Here is a 15,698-nt window from a genome sequence, read left to right on the forward strand (position 1 = left end):
ATTCTGACTCCCAGGCACCCCAGGGCTTATCCTGGACTTCTAAGATGCCCAGAGACCCCCTTACACACAATGACCTTGCACACAAAAGGCTCCACCCCCATCCTCACCCCAGCTGCCGCATGTCCCTGAGCAGATAAAGCACCTCCTCACTGTCAGTGTGCTTTGGGGTCTTTGGGCTCTGAAAGCTCTTGAAACCACAGCCTCTAGGCCGTTCCTCAAACCCTGGCCACAGAAGGAGACCCTGCTTTGGGGGCATCTCAGAGTTTCCCACAGGCTTCTTCATAATTTGTCCTCCAAGGGCCCTGACTACGCTTGCTTTTTCATCCAGCTTTCACCTCCTGCATCTGGCCAAGCTCTGAGAAAGTGGGTTGGGGTTCCGAGTCTCCTAGCAAGCAGGAAAGGCACTGGCCAAGAGTACATACCACGAGATAATAAGGAGTCACGGAGCTTTGGTCACCTGGGAGAGCCTTCCGTTCCTTGTTTAAGTCCCCTGGGCCTTGGCAAATCTCCATTCTTTATAGGTAGATTTGATATTTAGGAGTAGTCAGGAGCCACAGGGGACCAGAGCAGGTCATAAGATGGATGACAAAAAGCTGGAGAAACCATCTGGAGTCAAGAAAGACGGGGGCCGGGGAAGCCAGGCTGCTCGCATAAACAGAAAACAATTCTCAGTGTGGCCCCCCCAAGGGTTGCTGCTTCAGAGGGAATTGCATGCAGACTCATAAATTCTTACATTATTATCCTTAAAAAAAAAAAAGAGAGACTCATCATTGTATTTTCTGTTTTATTGAACTATGAGGGGCAAGCAGTTTTATGGGAAACGGTTACATCTTTGCCTCCTAATTCTTCTCTCTCTTACATTCAGTCAAGATATGGAGTTGGAGTATTTGATCAGAAATCCTGCTGAAGCTACAGCCTAAACCAGCTCTTCTAAGCCTTTTGTGTATCTGAACTGAAAAATATGATAGAAAATTGGGGTGAAGGGGACTAATCGAGACTCACTGACTTTTTAATTTTGTCAAGTCAAAATGTAGAAAGAAAGAAAGAAAAAAAAACCCAGCTTACCAGGTACTGCAACCATCATTTCATAAGCAAAAGGATCTTTTAGCAGCAGAAAAGTGGAAATAACATCATCTCAGAATCAAGGACAGTCCTTTAAGTTGAATGGATTTTACTTCCTGAAGAACTCACCACATTATCCTCATTTTTCTCACTTGGCTGCAGGTTGGTGAAAACTTTGTTTTGAACTGACACCACCAGTTAGAGCTAACGAACAGAAAGCAGAAGAATAAAAATCGTGGAGCCAGGTATTTAACGTGCTTTGCCTCCAATCCTGACAGCAAGCTTGCAAGGTAGATTCGATGATTTCCATTTGCTATAGGAGGAAAGTGGGACACGGCATGGCTGTGATTTTGCTCAGAACCACACATGCAGCTAGTGATGGGGTAGGAATTGGAAACTCATGGCCTGAATCTAAATCCTGTGCTTGTTTTCACTCTACCATGCTGGCTTCCCTTGGCATGAGCACTTATTCCATTTGAGTGTTGGTGGCTGTGGTGGTTTGGAGCTATATGCACCCCCAGAAAATCATGTTCTTCAAGCTAATCCATTACTATGCATGCAGACCCGTTGTAGCAGGATCTTTTGATAAGGCTACTTTAGTTAAGGGATGGTCCAGAGTCAGTCTGAAGCTTCTAACTGTAGTCTTTTATAAATGGGATGAACAGAGAGGAGAGCGAGAATAAGCTACAGGAGCAAGAAGCTGAAAGCAAGGAAACACAGAAGAGAAGGGAGAGACCAGCCAAAGTTGCCACACGCCTTGCCATGTGACAGAGGAGTCCAGGACAGCTGGCAGCCGGTCTTCAGGAAGAAAGCATTGCCTTGATGATGCCTAGATTTAGACATTTTCTCAGCTTCAAAACCGTAAGCTTGTAAGTTAATAAATTTCCATAGTTAAAGCCAACACATTTCATAGTACCTGCTTTGAACAGCTTAGCAAACTGAAACAGTGGGCTTTAGAAACTCATCAGAAGGAGCCATTTCTATGCGCAAGGTAGGTTTAGGGGCCACAGAGATGAATAAAACGCAATTCCTGACCTCACTGAGCTCACTCTTCCAGTTGAAGGCACAAACACATTCACATAAAGCCAATAACGGTACACCATTGTAAAAGTCAGGGGCCAGTCGGGCATCCTGGTCTCCGTGAGAGTTGCCAGGACTGGTATTCTTGGGGAAGGAGGCAGGGAAGATATGTAGGAGCATCTTTTCTTAAGCCAAAGTGCACCCTGAATATGCAGACCACGAGGTTCTATATAACCGTCCAGAGCACACCCACACACTGCTGGGGAGCAGGTGAATCTTTCTAGGGGGTGAGTTGATAAGCTACACCGTTAAAACATGCACATTCCCTCTGACCCAGCAATTCCACGGCTAGGAAATTACTTTAAGGACATAATCAGAGCAGTGTGCAAGATGATGAAGCAAGAATGCTCATTGCAGTCCTATTTATAACACTGAAAACCTATTTTTCTAAAAATCTTGCCTTCAAAGAGAGACCTGAGAAGAGGCAGAGAGCCTGGGGTCAGACAACGCTGGGTTTGGAGCCTAGTTCTCGACCTTGGCCAAGTCACAATGTTTTTGGCCCTCAGCTTCTGCCTAAGGAAGTGGAGAGAAGAGAAGCAGGAAGTCCTTGACACGTGGACTGGAAGATGGAAGACACTTGGTAGATGGGAGCTGTTATTTTAAAAATCCATTTTGTACCACGCTTTAAATCTCTGGAATTCCTGAAATGGGCAGGGCAAGTCAGGGGCGGCATGTGTGAGAGGTGTTGGGGAGGGAGACCGGTCTGCCCAAGGTGAGCTGTGGTGCTCCCTGCTCCAGGGAGCCCGGTGGCTTAGACAGGGATGCAGTCCTCGGGGTCAGGCGCTACTTTGGTCATTTATGCTCCCCTGGTATTTAGCTCAAGAGGAGGAGTAATTGCCCTGGCAGTGTCCTGGCTGAATTCCAACTTGGGTGATTACATTCTGCCTACTTAAAATTCCCCACTCTGGTATCCATGGCAGAAGCAATTCTTCAAACCCTCTCCTGTTGGGGGGGGTGGGGGGGTGATGAAGGGGATTCAAAGAAAGGAACCAGCCTAGCCTCCTGCCGTGCGTGGTCTATAGGACTGCACCCCAGAAGTAGTTTCCTTTTAAACGGGGAGTGGAGGCCCCCCCCTGGAATAAATCTGTCAAGCATGTTGGAATTTTCCAGAAAGGGAAATCTATTTAAGGAGGGGAGGCAGTGGGGCTCTGAGTATGGAGAATACTTATATCAAGAGATTCTTCTAGCCAGGTCCCTGCATTGCCTGCTCGGGGCATCGGGCCCGGTGGGCCTGGAGCCCTGGCCTGAGTCCTTCCCCAGCTCCCCTCTACCCCTTTCCCACAACACCTCCTGCCTGTTGCATGCTCGGTATTGCTTAATTATAGACTATGAAATGGTTTCCTTTCATTTGGATGCTATTGGGAATGATGTATGGATAACAGCTTGAGAATTCAAATTATACTACAGATCAACATGACCCAAGAGAAGAAAAAATGTTTTGACTATTACGCTAAACAAACCGGGATGGATGTCAGAGAGAAGCTGGGCCGTGCAAATCTCCACGTGCATGATTTGCACTCATCCTAAGTGGCTTTATTAATTAGAGTGCACTGGGACTTTCGAACATTTCTACAAAATGTATTTTTTTTAAACACACACACACCAAATGGCTCAGTAAAAGCAGTAAAGTTGGATTCCATAAAGTTCACCCCTCCCCTCTTCTCAACTCCAAGTGATTCTTCAGAAGTCTCAGCTTCTCATTTCCATCGATCTGAAAGAATCACAATTAACCCCTGATTTACAGGAGGGCTGAGGCGTATGAAATATGGGAAAGCTCCGCCACAGCGACAAACGCAGCGAGGCTGGCGCAGGGATGATGCAGGGAAAGTGTGTCTTCAATCATGATGTCTGTGCATCTGAATTTACGACAGTTTCAATGCATAGCTGAATAAAAAGCCGAGAGATTCGGTGCAGATGAAACTGTGCATCTCTGCATCTATTTACCCATTTATCCATCCGTGCTTCACAAAAGGCAACTGCCTTACAAATTCCGGTGCTCAACCCCTCCACTATTACGCAGAGGCGACCGTAAGCTAATGATTTCATGACGGTTTTGTCTGTTTCAATACCTCTTGGGTGTCTGAGCAAGACTGAAATAACACACAATTAAATTGCAGCTCTTTTTCTTTGAGTCATACGCCCTTCCATGGACGAATAGCCAAGGGTGCCCCTCGCTGTGACTTTTTCTTCTGCTGGTGTTGACGTGAGCAAAAGGAAATCTTCCAGTCTGAAAACCTTTCTAATAACTTGGAGGGACTGGTTCCTGCACCTGGCTCCCCGGGGAGGGGGGCCAGACCCCACAGCCGGGGTGTCTCCCAGGACGAACCCGTGAACGGTGCTGTCACTACGGCTCTAATTGCCTGGGCAGACCCGGCCTCCAGTGAACAGCCGGCTCGGTCCCCTGGCTTAGCGCTCCGGGCACGGCAAGCGGATGCTGAAGAACGTCCAGGACCGTGTTTTGAGGCTGGGAACGAGGGAGGATTTGGGTCAGAGCCCCGGATGGGGACCACGGGGTTACTAAACTTCTTTCCCTCCCTGGGCTTCACAGGCTCGCCAGTGGCAGAGTTCTCACCAGCACACGCCTCACTCCTTCCTCTGTCCTCTGCCACTCTTTCTTCTGTCATCGCGCCCTTCTGCACATCCACATAAATTAATCCTGGCGAGCATCGTTCTGGGTGGTCCTATTTATGAAGCTCGTCCCACAAGACTGTGGCTTGGGTTCCATCTGCAAAAATAAAACACGACAAAAAGGGCCGAGAACCAGCAGAGTCCTGGAGAGCCAAGAGACGATTTCAGTTCCCTTTAAAGCATCAGTACTTTTTTTTTTTTCCCATAACAATATTCTCAAGTTCCCAAGCCCTGTTGTTGTTGTTGTTGTTTAATTTTAATGAATGCTTATTCAGAAATATTATTATAAAAAACTCTAAGAAATACAGCATCATTTTTGTGGGCATGCTTCAAAAATTAACATGTAAGAGAAAGAGTGGAATAAAATAAAAAATGTTTTATCAATACTGGTCAAACCATGCCGAATCTGCATACCCCTTTCCCAAACTCTGCCTTATTTTCCCTGTCCAAGCCATCATGTACCAAAAAAATCACTGCCTTTAATAATCAGGTTTTATTCTCTTACAGTGAAGCTAATTGACAAGGAGTGAAAATTGCAATTCGAGAACCTCTTTTTGGTCGGCTATTTGAAAAGAACGAACTCTTCCTTGTTAAAACGACCTTATGTTTTTTCAAGAAGTCAGAGTCAGTAACTCGGACTCCAAAGCTGAGAGGGGAAGTGAACGGCTAGCCTTTCTGTGGCCGGGAGGAGCTGGCTTTCCTGCTGGACGTGTCTCTGCTGGACAGGGTCTTAGGCTGGCTGGCGCTGTTCATTAGAAAACAAGACCCCGTCTCGGGAGTCCTTCCCTGGATAAAGCACCGCCCAGTCCCCCCACGGCAGCTGTTTGGTTCTTCAAATATATTATCACTTTTCAACCACCGGTAAAAGAAAGAATACATTCATGTTTCAGCCCAACGAGGCTGCAGGAAAAAGCAGGTTGTGCTGCTGAAGAACATAGCATGAGGCTTTTTTCCAAAATGCCACCAGCTCTGCCTTCCCCCTTTTAATGGTATTCATTTTCCTTCTTAGAAAAGGGGTTAAAATTAGTAGGCACATTTCATATTAGCGTATTTCATGCAATAAAGCATAAATTATTTAAAATAACACGACCTTTTATCTTGCACCTTTTGAAGGAAGCAAATTAAAAATGTAAATTGGGAGCTAATTAATATGCAAATGTATTCATTCGCAGTTAACAATTAGCAATTAAACCTGCAGTGTCTACAAAGAGCACGGACAAAATTAGTAACTTAATTTATCATTAAAAAATGAAAACGTACACAAAATTTTAATTGACTTTCAAAATATTTCCCCTGTTTTTTTTCTTTTCATTTTTTAATACCAAAAAAAAAATTATATTATGCCTTAGCATTACAGATGAAACCGGGTGCTTGTAGCATTGAGGGGGGAGTTCATTAAATAGGATCGGAGGAAAGCATGTTAGGAAAAGTTTGCCTTTTATATGAGGTATTAAAAGATGACATTTAAGAGTGTTGACTTGTGTTTCATAGTCGAGTTCAAGAGAGAAATAAATACATATATTCTCTTGTGTTTGGGAATATAGAGACGGCAGAGATTTGTACAGATGAAGGGGGGCAACACTCTGCTTATATGCATAGCTGTGGGATCAGGTGTGTGTGTGTGTTTGTGTGTGTATGTGTGTGTGTCCACGCCTTCTAGAAGACACAACAAATGCACAGGGTCAATGAAATATGCTTCTGGTTTAGCTTTGAGAATTTCAGTTGAAAACAGTTGCACGGAAAAATCAGCAACAAATAGCTTAAGATGTAAATAAGACACTCTAGGTTGATTATGATGCACATTAACATTCAATGTTTCATCCAGCCTTCCTTTCTGCCGCCCAGGCACACATATTTCCACTTTCTTTTCTTCTGGAGGATTTGAAGAGTAAACCTTTTGCATATTTTCCTGAATTTGGGGTTCTTTTGCTGCAGCTCCTCACCACCAGCCTTGTCCTGCCTGCAGCTGTGGGCTTGTATTTTTACACACTTCCTTTCTAATGTCATGCAGTGTAGGAAAGAACCCAACAAACATAGGGATCTGTTGCTTGCAACCGTATTTGGTTATTTAAACAGCACCTGCTGCTCCAGCTCCATTGAGAGCTTGCTAAGTTTCATTCACAAGAGCTTTCTTTCGGATTTTCTTGATTCAGGGCTGACTCTAGCTCGCGTTCTGTGTCCTCTCCTTCTCGAACTTTGCCGTGATTCAGACAGGGCCGCATCTCCCTGTCTGCTCAGGCAGGTTGTCCTGGTGAGAGCTGACAGGGTTCTCATCGGTTAGAATAGGATTTCACTATCACTAGGACGTTACCATGTGTCGCTGCAACACTTAGAGGGTAGTTTGAACTGGGACTGGGGGTCTGGCTGCTCCCTTCAAGCCCCAAGCTAGTTTGGCTGCAATTGAGTCGGTATTCTCCAAGGTGTTCTCTGTTCTCAATCAAGGGGAAAACGGCAGCTAGTGTGAGAAACTCAAGGCAATAAGGATGAAGTTGATTTCATTTGGTACCGCAGGTGATTCTGCCTTCCCGAATGATGTAACAACCCTTGGCAAGTTGTTCTTGAGGAAATCTTTATTCTTGTGTTTTTATTTTGCTGTTTGCATAGAGAGAGAGAAGAAAAATGTGTCAGGGCACGGGGAAATATCCCCGTACAAATCTATCCCTTTGTAATTGTGCCACAGAAATATCTTTTTTTCTCTCCTAAATTTGTACTTCTCCAGGACCCGCTAATACCTTCCCAATGTTTCCAATACTCCAGAACTTTCCAAAAATAAGAAGGGCCAGTAGAAATCTAAAAAGAGAAGCTCAGTTTTAAATAGAAAATTAGATAATAAACTAAAATACTGCTCTTCACTTTGGCAGAATTCTGAATTGGATCTGGTTATTTTTATTTGCCAGGAAGAAAGTTTAAATCAGAACAAGCCTCCCTTCCCCTTCCTTCAATCCACACATCCAGGCTGGAGGGTTGGGAAATAATGAACGAGAAAGAGTTTACTTGCCTTCTGTGACACATGCTTTGGGTAAAGATTTCTCATCCTGGTGAACCAGCTACAACAACCTGGCTGCGAACTCTGTGATTTGGATGCTCATAGAAAGTACAGGAACGAGACTCGACAAATTAATGCTTTCTCCCTATATAGGAAATATGCAACATGCTATTTCAGCATGGAAAAAATATGGATATTGTCAGTGATCACTTTTCGTAGACTGTTTAGGTTTTAAGCATCTCAGAAATCCTCTTATTCCTTCTTAGTTCCCCTTAGGATATTGATAGAATACAGATTTCTCCCTTTCAGTAAGCACACTCCACTATAGAAACTGTCATGAAACTAAATAAAAACCTACGCCTGCACACCGGCTACTTCATCTGCCAAAAAAGAAAAAAAGACGCAAATAGCCTTCCATACTTTTTTTTTTTTTTTTGCGTGCGCCTGTGATATTAAGCAGCTAACAACAATCTGAGAATTAAGTTACCACAATTAGGAATTAGAAGCAGGTGGCGTAATAATGGTGCTTTTTTCATTTCATTTATTAGCAAAAAGAGAGAGGGGAGCTTCATTTATTTTCATCAGCGCCTCAGTAAAAGCATAGCAATTTGCAACACAAAAATCATTTCAAGTACCTCAGCCTTGTGCAAACCTTCTTTTCTTTTTTTGCTTTAAAAGCCTTTTAAAGTTCATTCTCCGCTCCCCCTCTCCCCCCCATTCTGAAATGGGGTGTGTATGTGTGTGTGTGTGTATCTGTGGAGTGGTGAGTGCTGGTGAGATCAGGCTACTTTTCCTCCTTAGCAGCTTTGGGGGTGCAGTTCAGAACCCAGGGTTGGAGGTGCGGGGCCTTAGTTTAAAGCATCTTATTCCCTGACCCTCCTTTCCGCTTGTCCTGCTCATCTAGTTTCAATCGGGATCGACTCAGTCTTGCAAAAATTCAATTCAGGTGGAACCTCCTCCCCAAATAAACAAAGTGCGCAGCATCCTCCAGTATGCCCCTCCCCCCCAGCTCAGCGCGGATGCCCCATCAGCCGTCCAGGCTAATGCCCCCTGCCCGCAGCACCCCAAGGCCCGCCGGGCCCCTGCACTGCCTTTTGCTTTTTGCGTCTCTCGGGCCGCTCCTGGCGGACCCGACTCGGCGCAGGCAACCCTTGCGCGCCCTCTAGCGACGCCATCTGGGATCTCCTCCCGCTGGCCCGCGGGGCACTGCGGACTGCATTATCAGCCCGGCTGGAGGGGTGCTGGGTGCCGGGGTGCAGGCAGCGAGGGGGTGCCTTGGCGTGCGTCGTTTGCACGAGCCCCCTCCTTTCCAGGGACGTGAGGGTTAGGGGTGCGGTTGGGCGGTTGTCTTGCAAACTGTGGGCAGTCCAGTCCCTGTCCGGGGCCGCTAGGTGCTGCTCCCGTACCCGACACTCCTTCTGCCCTGGGCAAGGGGTCAGGGGGAGCGCCGGGTCCCCGGCAACCGCCCGTGTTCGTCCCTGACCGGCCACGGTCGTGGGGCTCGCGGCCGGTTTTCCATAGCTGTTCCCGGCTCAGCGCGACCCTTCTTCTCCCGGGCGGCTGTCCGTCCGCCTGTTTGTTTCCTGTCCAAGTCCTGTTTCTACTGTCCTGGGTCGCTTCCCTTTCACTTACATTAGAGCGGCGAATCCTCACCACCCTCTCTTCTCTCATTTCCTCCCTACATTCATTTTTAATAGTTTCTCTTTTCTTCTTTCCTTTTTTCTTTTTCTACATTCTTGCCTCACTTTCTCATTCTCATTCATTCTCTCTCCTCTCTCTCTCTCTCTCCACACCCCCCCCCGCACTCTGTCTCTTGCTCCCCACCTCCCCCAGAAATTTTCATAAATAAATCACGCGACTCGGTTCTAAAATCCAATGCAAGCCAACTTGGTCTTCATTCACCACATTAAAATTAATTAATCGCGGTGCAATACTGAGGCGAGCTTGGGCTCTGCTGCAGGGTCCGGTCCCTGTGCAGCCCGGGGCGCCTGTTGCCGTAGAGGACAGGAGTTCACGTTGGATGGGTGGCATTAAGTGAGGGTGGCGGTGTGGTTGGAAGGTAGGGTGGGTGGTAGGGGGCTCCGGAGGGAATCCCAAGAGCCAGCTGGAATGAAGAGGATCCTGGGCAGTTTCTCCAAGTTTCGACTTCCCAGAAAAACTGCCGTTCCTGCCTGGAGATTTGGCAACTTCTGGACCAACCAATCACATTTTTAAAAAAGATTGATCCAGTTTGGGTCACCACCAAACTTTTAAAAGGGTTATTGGGATTTGAGAAAAGTTTCAGTCTCTCAAATAATTAAAGGAATTCAGATCAAAACAGTGAGTTAGGGCCATCACCTATGAAGTTAGCAAAGATAAGCATAAACTTTTCAAGGCAGGGGAGAGAAGAGAAATGCAAGCAGAACTTTGGCGGTATAAATTGGTAAGCCCGTTTGGACAGAAATTTGGCAACCTGTATCAAGAATCTTTAAAACGTTCATACCTTTTGATCCAGTAATTCCACTGCTGGGAATCTAGCCCAAAGAATAATCTGGAAAGTGGGAAAAGGTTTATGCCCGAAGATGTAAATTAAGCTGCCACTTGTGAAAGAAAAACTGGAAACAATCTAACTTCTGACGAAAGAAGACTGTTTTAAGTAAACTGTGGTCTCTCCCCAACTTAAAATTGATGTGTTACCCTGGAAGGTCATGTTTGTAAAGAGTACAGTGACCCAGGAAATGCAGGTGACTTAATGTGTAGACCAAACGCTGGATTCAAAGCCGACTCTGTAACACAATCACAGTGATGCCAAACAAAGAAGTTACACACAGAAAACAGCTTCTCAGTGGCATTTTTTCCCTTCTATATGATGGAATTATGAATGATTTCCCTCTCTTTTCCTTGCACTTCTCTATTGCCTTCTAAGTTTTGGGAATGAATCTACTTTTAGGATTGGATAAAACAGTTGCCTTTCTTTTTCCTTTTAAAGGGGGTTGTTAAAGACTGAAATGCTCAGAGAAGAAAGGTAAGGGGGAAATAGAAGAAATAAAGAGGTGAGGGTCAGTTTCTAAGATGATGTAGGGGTGAGAGAAAGAGCGAGGGTTTTGGAGGAAAGGAGACCCAGGTTTGAATCCTGCCTCCACCCCATGACCAGGGGCAGTGTTGGGCTCTCAGTTAGAGGTAGAATTGGTTTCTTCAGCCACTGACCCAAGCTTTGTGTGTCTGCAGCTTTACCTCCTCCGTGGCCCTTGCCAGCCTTTATACTGGTGAGACAGTGAGGACAGCTGCAGTCACCACTCCTGGGACAGAAAGCTACTTCCCGATTGAGGTTTTAACCAATGTCAGAACCTCTCATGGCCAGAACCTTAATGCTTCCTGCAGCAGCCCCAGCAGCTCTGGGCTTCCCTTCCCACCAACCAGTTGTGGCTGAACACGTGCTTCCCAAAACGTGCTCAGTGGAACACTGTCTCGGAGATGGTTCAAGATGTGCGATGCTTGCATTGAGCACCTGCTTGGTGCCAGGTCTGTGCCTTCCCCAAAGGCAAGGTGCAGGCTCACCTAGCAGCACCCTCAGCACAGATAGGTCTTGGCGCTTGATGTCACTGCTGAGCTCACTTGACTTGTCTTTTCCTGCAACTGGTCATCTCTCATTCAAGGCTGTTCCTCGGTAAAACTGGCCCTTGAGGGAGTTTATTTTAGATGACCTTTCACCTCCATTTAAGAGCTTCCCTTCTCTCCCCAGGAACTCATGCCCTCTCTCCCTCCAACCCTCCAGCACTGACCAATAGAACTTTCTGCATTGATGCAGGTGTTCTAGAATCTGCACTGGCCCATGTCAGAGCCACTAGCCTCATGAGACGACTGAGCACTTGAAAGGTGGCCAGTGCCATCAAAGAACGGACTTTTTAATTTTATTTAATTTTAACTAATTTAAAATGAATAACCACACATGGCTAGTGGCTATAGTGTTGGACAGTGTGACTCTATAGAAACTGCCTGCAAGTGAAGCCATTGCCCTCCCCACTACGTGGAACATGACATCCTGGGGTGACTGTCTCCCTAGAAGTGTGAAAGATGACTCCTAGGGATGAGTCTGGCCCCTGGCACTGTGGGATCAACAATGCCATCCTGACCGAAAGAGGGAAAAGAAGTGTAACAAATAAAGTATCAGTGGCTCAGAGAGTTCAACTAGAGTCGAGAGGCTACTCTGGAGGTCACTCTCATGCAAGCTTCAGTTAGACATTGCTACCTATCATAATTTTCCAACCCCCAACCAAAATCATTCCTGCCATCCTAAAGAACACCTAGGGCGATATATAAGATTCTACAAGGGTTTCATGCATTAGGGTAACTCTCCAAAGCCTACACCCTCCAGATGGGAACCTGGACCAGATTAGTCCTAAAATGCAGAGGGGCCAGCCTCTCCAGAACATCAACTAGATGCATCCCCCTATCCCATATTAGGGATGGCCCCTTCCAATGTGTAAAAGTTAGAATGGGAAGAGCCCAAATACCCCTAAAGAGTGGGAGAAAGATCACAGGTGGAGTTATACAGAGAACGTCGGATTTAACAAATGAGTATGAGTGCTGAATCATTATACTGATATTTCTTTTAGCCTCCAGTACCTTAGAGCAGCTAGAAATAAAAACCTGAAATCGTGGATTGTAACCCGTACCAAACTCTGAAATCTGTTCTACAACTAATGAAATTTATTGCTTTTGTGTATGTACGTTATTTAAAGAGGAGGAGTATAACAGAGAAGATAGAATTTAGCAAATGAGTATAACTGCTGAATCATTATATTAATATTTCTGTTGGTTTCCAGTGGCTCTGAGCAGCTAGAAGAAAAAATGAAAAATCATGAAACTGTAACCCACACCAAATTTTTAAATCTGTTCTATAGCTACTTGTTAAAATGTACTTGGAAATTTATTGCTTTTATATATATATATATATAATATTTTACAATTTAAAAAAGTTAAAAAAAAAAAAAACACGAAAAGACCTGCCTACAGCTCTGCCTTCCCAATTCCAATTCATCCTTTATATCCAAGGCTATTCTCAATCTAAAGGTAACTCCTGTGGTGGGCCGGAGCCCGTTTGCACTGGCCTGTACTTCCTTTTGCAGCTCACGAGAGCACGTGTGCCCCTCTCCCCATCTGGGCAGTCATCTCACATGGGCAGCCGGAAGTCCACATTGGTTGGAGTATTGACACTGTGCATATTGGCAAGTGCTACAAGGCAGTGCTGTTTTCCCCAAAGAGCCACTCATTGACGATTTACCAGCCCACTTCTGCAAGGACCAGGAAGTATGTGGTCCTGAGATTGAGCACTAACTTCAGTGCCGCTCAGGAGATGCCTCACCTGCCTCACCCTCTCCTGACTCTTCCAAGTAACTTCCTTCTGGCTTCCTCATGTCCCGTAGCCACTGGTCTGGGGTCGCCTTCTTGCCTGCAGCTCCATTACACTGAGATTTCCTTCAGGCTACGTAGTTTCCAAGTGAGGGTAGGTTCTGAATCCCCAACAAGAAGGCTAGGTGATAAGAACTTGTCCCTGGGAAGCTATATCTGGGGCCCTGGGTTTGAATCTTGCTCTGAGTCTTACCAGCTATGTGACTGCATCAGCATCCTTGTGTCTTAAATGAGATGAATAGTCTTTTTCCTGCCCACATCACGGGGCTATCAGAAGGGTCATGTAAAATACAGGAATGCTTAGCAAAGCCATACATACAAATAAATCGCTTTTGAAAAGCCAAAGATACTTTGAATTCTCTTTGGCCCTTTGCTGTCTTAGGTTTGGGCATGGGGTGGGGGTGAGGAGGCAGGTGGGGAGGGGAAGGAAGAAGACCAAAGCAGGTCTGTATTCTCCTCCAGAGTTAAACGAAATGGGACCAGCACAGCGAGCGACTGGTGGAGGGAAATGGGTTGTGTGCTTTTGTGGCTAGTCAGGCACTGGTCTTGAAGGAAAGGTTGCAATTCCTTTTATCTTCTTTGAGCGGAAGAGTTTTCTTTAGGTTATGGGGACGGAGGCACCGAAGATAAAGGCCCAACTCTTGGATGGGAAATTGTTTTCTTCTGACATTTAGAGAAGAAGCTCTCTTTTTAAAATCCACAAATATTTGTCGGTTGCTTTTTGTCTTTTAGAAATGTTTTTCTCAAATTTGCAAGGCTGAAGACTACCGTGGGCATTCGGGCTTCTGTGGCCTGTGAACGTTGATTGCGAACCAGGGCCGCTCCAAAGGGGTTAATTGCATCTAAGCATTGGAAAGTGATTCTCTAATTAAACTTTGAAATGGAATGGTAAGAACGCTGGGTGACAGACTGTCTGTAGGAGGGTCCCCTGAGGTGCTCTCCATTTATGGCTAATCAGCTTGTCTGCCCAGGCTCTGCCTGCTTCCAGTTGAGCCCAGGCTCACACCCCGCTCTCCGGAACTCTTGATTCACCCACAGATTTGTCAAACAGATCTTCCCCTCCGCACGGCGTGACCTGCCTGAACCTGTGCCTGGAGATCTTGGAAGACTTTTGTCACTTGTCTTCAGCTCCCCGCTTTCTATTTAAAATCAAAAGGTTATTTCTATACTTGGAAACATGAAGTCAAAGAAGTTTGGAAGGTTGGGAGGGATCCTGGATTTTTATGAATATTGCTCAGAACTTGGGATTTGAGACCCAGGATGCCCGCTGTGAAGCACCCATGCATTAGCCCTTACATTTCAATCCACCAGTGTTTATTAAATCCTCCAAGCAACCCTGTGCCAGACGCGGATGCAGAGGTGAATCTGAAAAGCATCCTGCTTTAGAGGGGCCTGCAGGCCAGAGGGGGACAGAGTGGACATGCAATCATTCATAGGGCTCTTTGTGACTTAGAAAACCAGCCTCTCCATTCCGCCAACCTACCTTGCAGTGCAGTTATCTTCATCATTGCCGTTTTACGGTTGAGGAAGCTGAGGCTCCGGCTGCTGAAATGGCTGAGTCACTCAAAACCAGGCCTCCCGACATTGGAACCCCCATCTTTTTACTTGCTGCAACCTGTGCTGGGGGGCCCTGGAGACATGGAAGAAGGAAGGCTTTGTTTCAACCTGGGGAAAGGAGGAAAATTTCATACAGAAGGTGGCATTCGAGAATGATTTTAATAGTCGATGGAGCTAGGACAGAAAGAGAGAAGGCACAGAGAAAGGCAAGGAGACATTAAGTTTGGGGTCTTGTAAGTTGGCGGGTGTGCCTCAAGATGCTGCCCTTCTCTTTTTGTTTCTGGATGATTTGTTTATTCAGCAATGAGTATTTATTGAACACTTATCATGCGCCAGACCCTGGGAATATGAAGGTAAACAAAGCAGACAAGGTGGTCACTTCTTCACTTCAGCAGAACAGAAGCAGGTTTTTTGAGCAAGACAAGATATGCTCAGTTCTGTGGTGACAGAGTTAGAAGCTGAGAGACCAGTTAGGAGATACCAGGGAAAGGTTAGGAGAGAGATAAAGAGGAGTTGGCCCAGGGCCGTGGCAGTGGTGGATGTGACAAGGGGACAAATTTGATAGCAGCTTCAACTGAAATCCTAGAATTTTTTTCCATGTGCTCTTTTGCCTAGAATCAAAGCACTCTAGTTACTTAAATTCCCCTCTAGAATTGCCTTTGCGGAACAACACTTTAATATTTTGCCCTCAGCAAAGGTTACACAATGATATTAAAAAGAGCCATCCAAGGAACATCACTGCATTTTTTTATAAAATGACTATTGGGGATATCATTCATTACACTGCTCAATGCCACTTATGCAAATGCCCCTATGACAAATGCATCCTAGGGCACTGGGCCAAGAAAAATTGGTTCTCCTGACATATGGGCTGAATCCTGCCTCAGATAATAAGAACTCTGTGGCCTGTCATCCTTCCCTTCTGACTCCAGTGGTTGGGGAGCTCAGAGTAAAGTTTTGGGCTTAATTTCAGTAGCATTACCTGGGACACTAT

The 15,698-nt window shown here is 45.8% G+C and overlaps 1 long non-coding RNA gene across 1 annotated transcript; it reads right to left on the reverse strand.

Annotated features, from left to right (window-relative positions):
• Positions 1–778: 778 nt before the first annotated feature.
• LOC143651531 (uncharacterized) lies at positions 779–11,513 on the reverse strand. Its single transcript, XR_013160014.1, has 3 exons — positions 11,294–11,513; positions 1,066–1,266; positions 779–952 (listed from the first exon to the last, which is right to left on the reverse strand). It is a non-coding gene; the product is annotated as an uncharacterized LOC143651531 (long non-coding RNA).
• Positions 11,514–15,698: the final 4,185 nt, after the last annotated feature.

The sequence above is a fragment of the Tamandua tetradactyla genome, chromosome 12 (assembly GCF_023851605.1).
Source record: "Tamandua tetradactyla isolate mTamTet1 chromosome 12, mTamTet1.pri, whole genome shotgun sequence".
NCBI classification, from domain to species: Eukaryota; Metazoa; Chordata; class Mammalia; order Pilosa; family Myrmecophagidae; genus Tamandua; species Tamandua tetradactyla.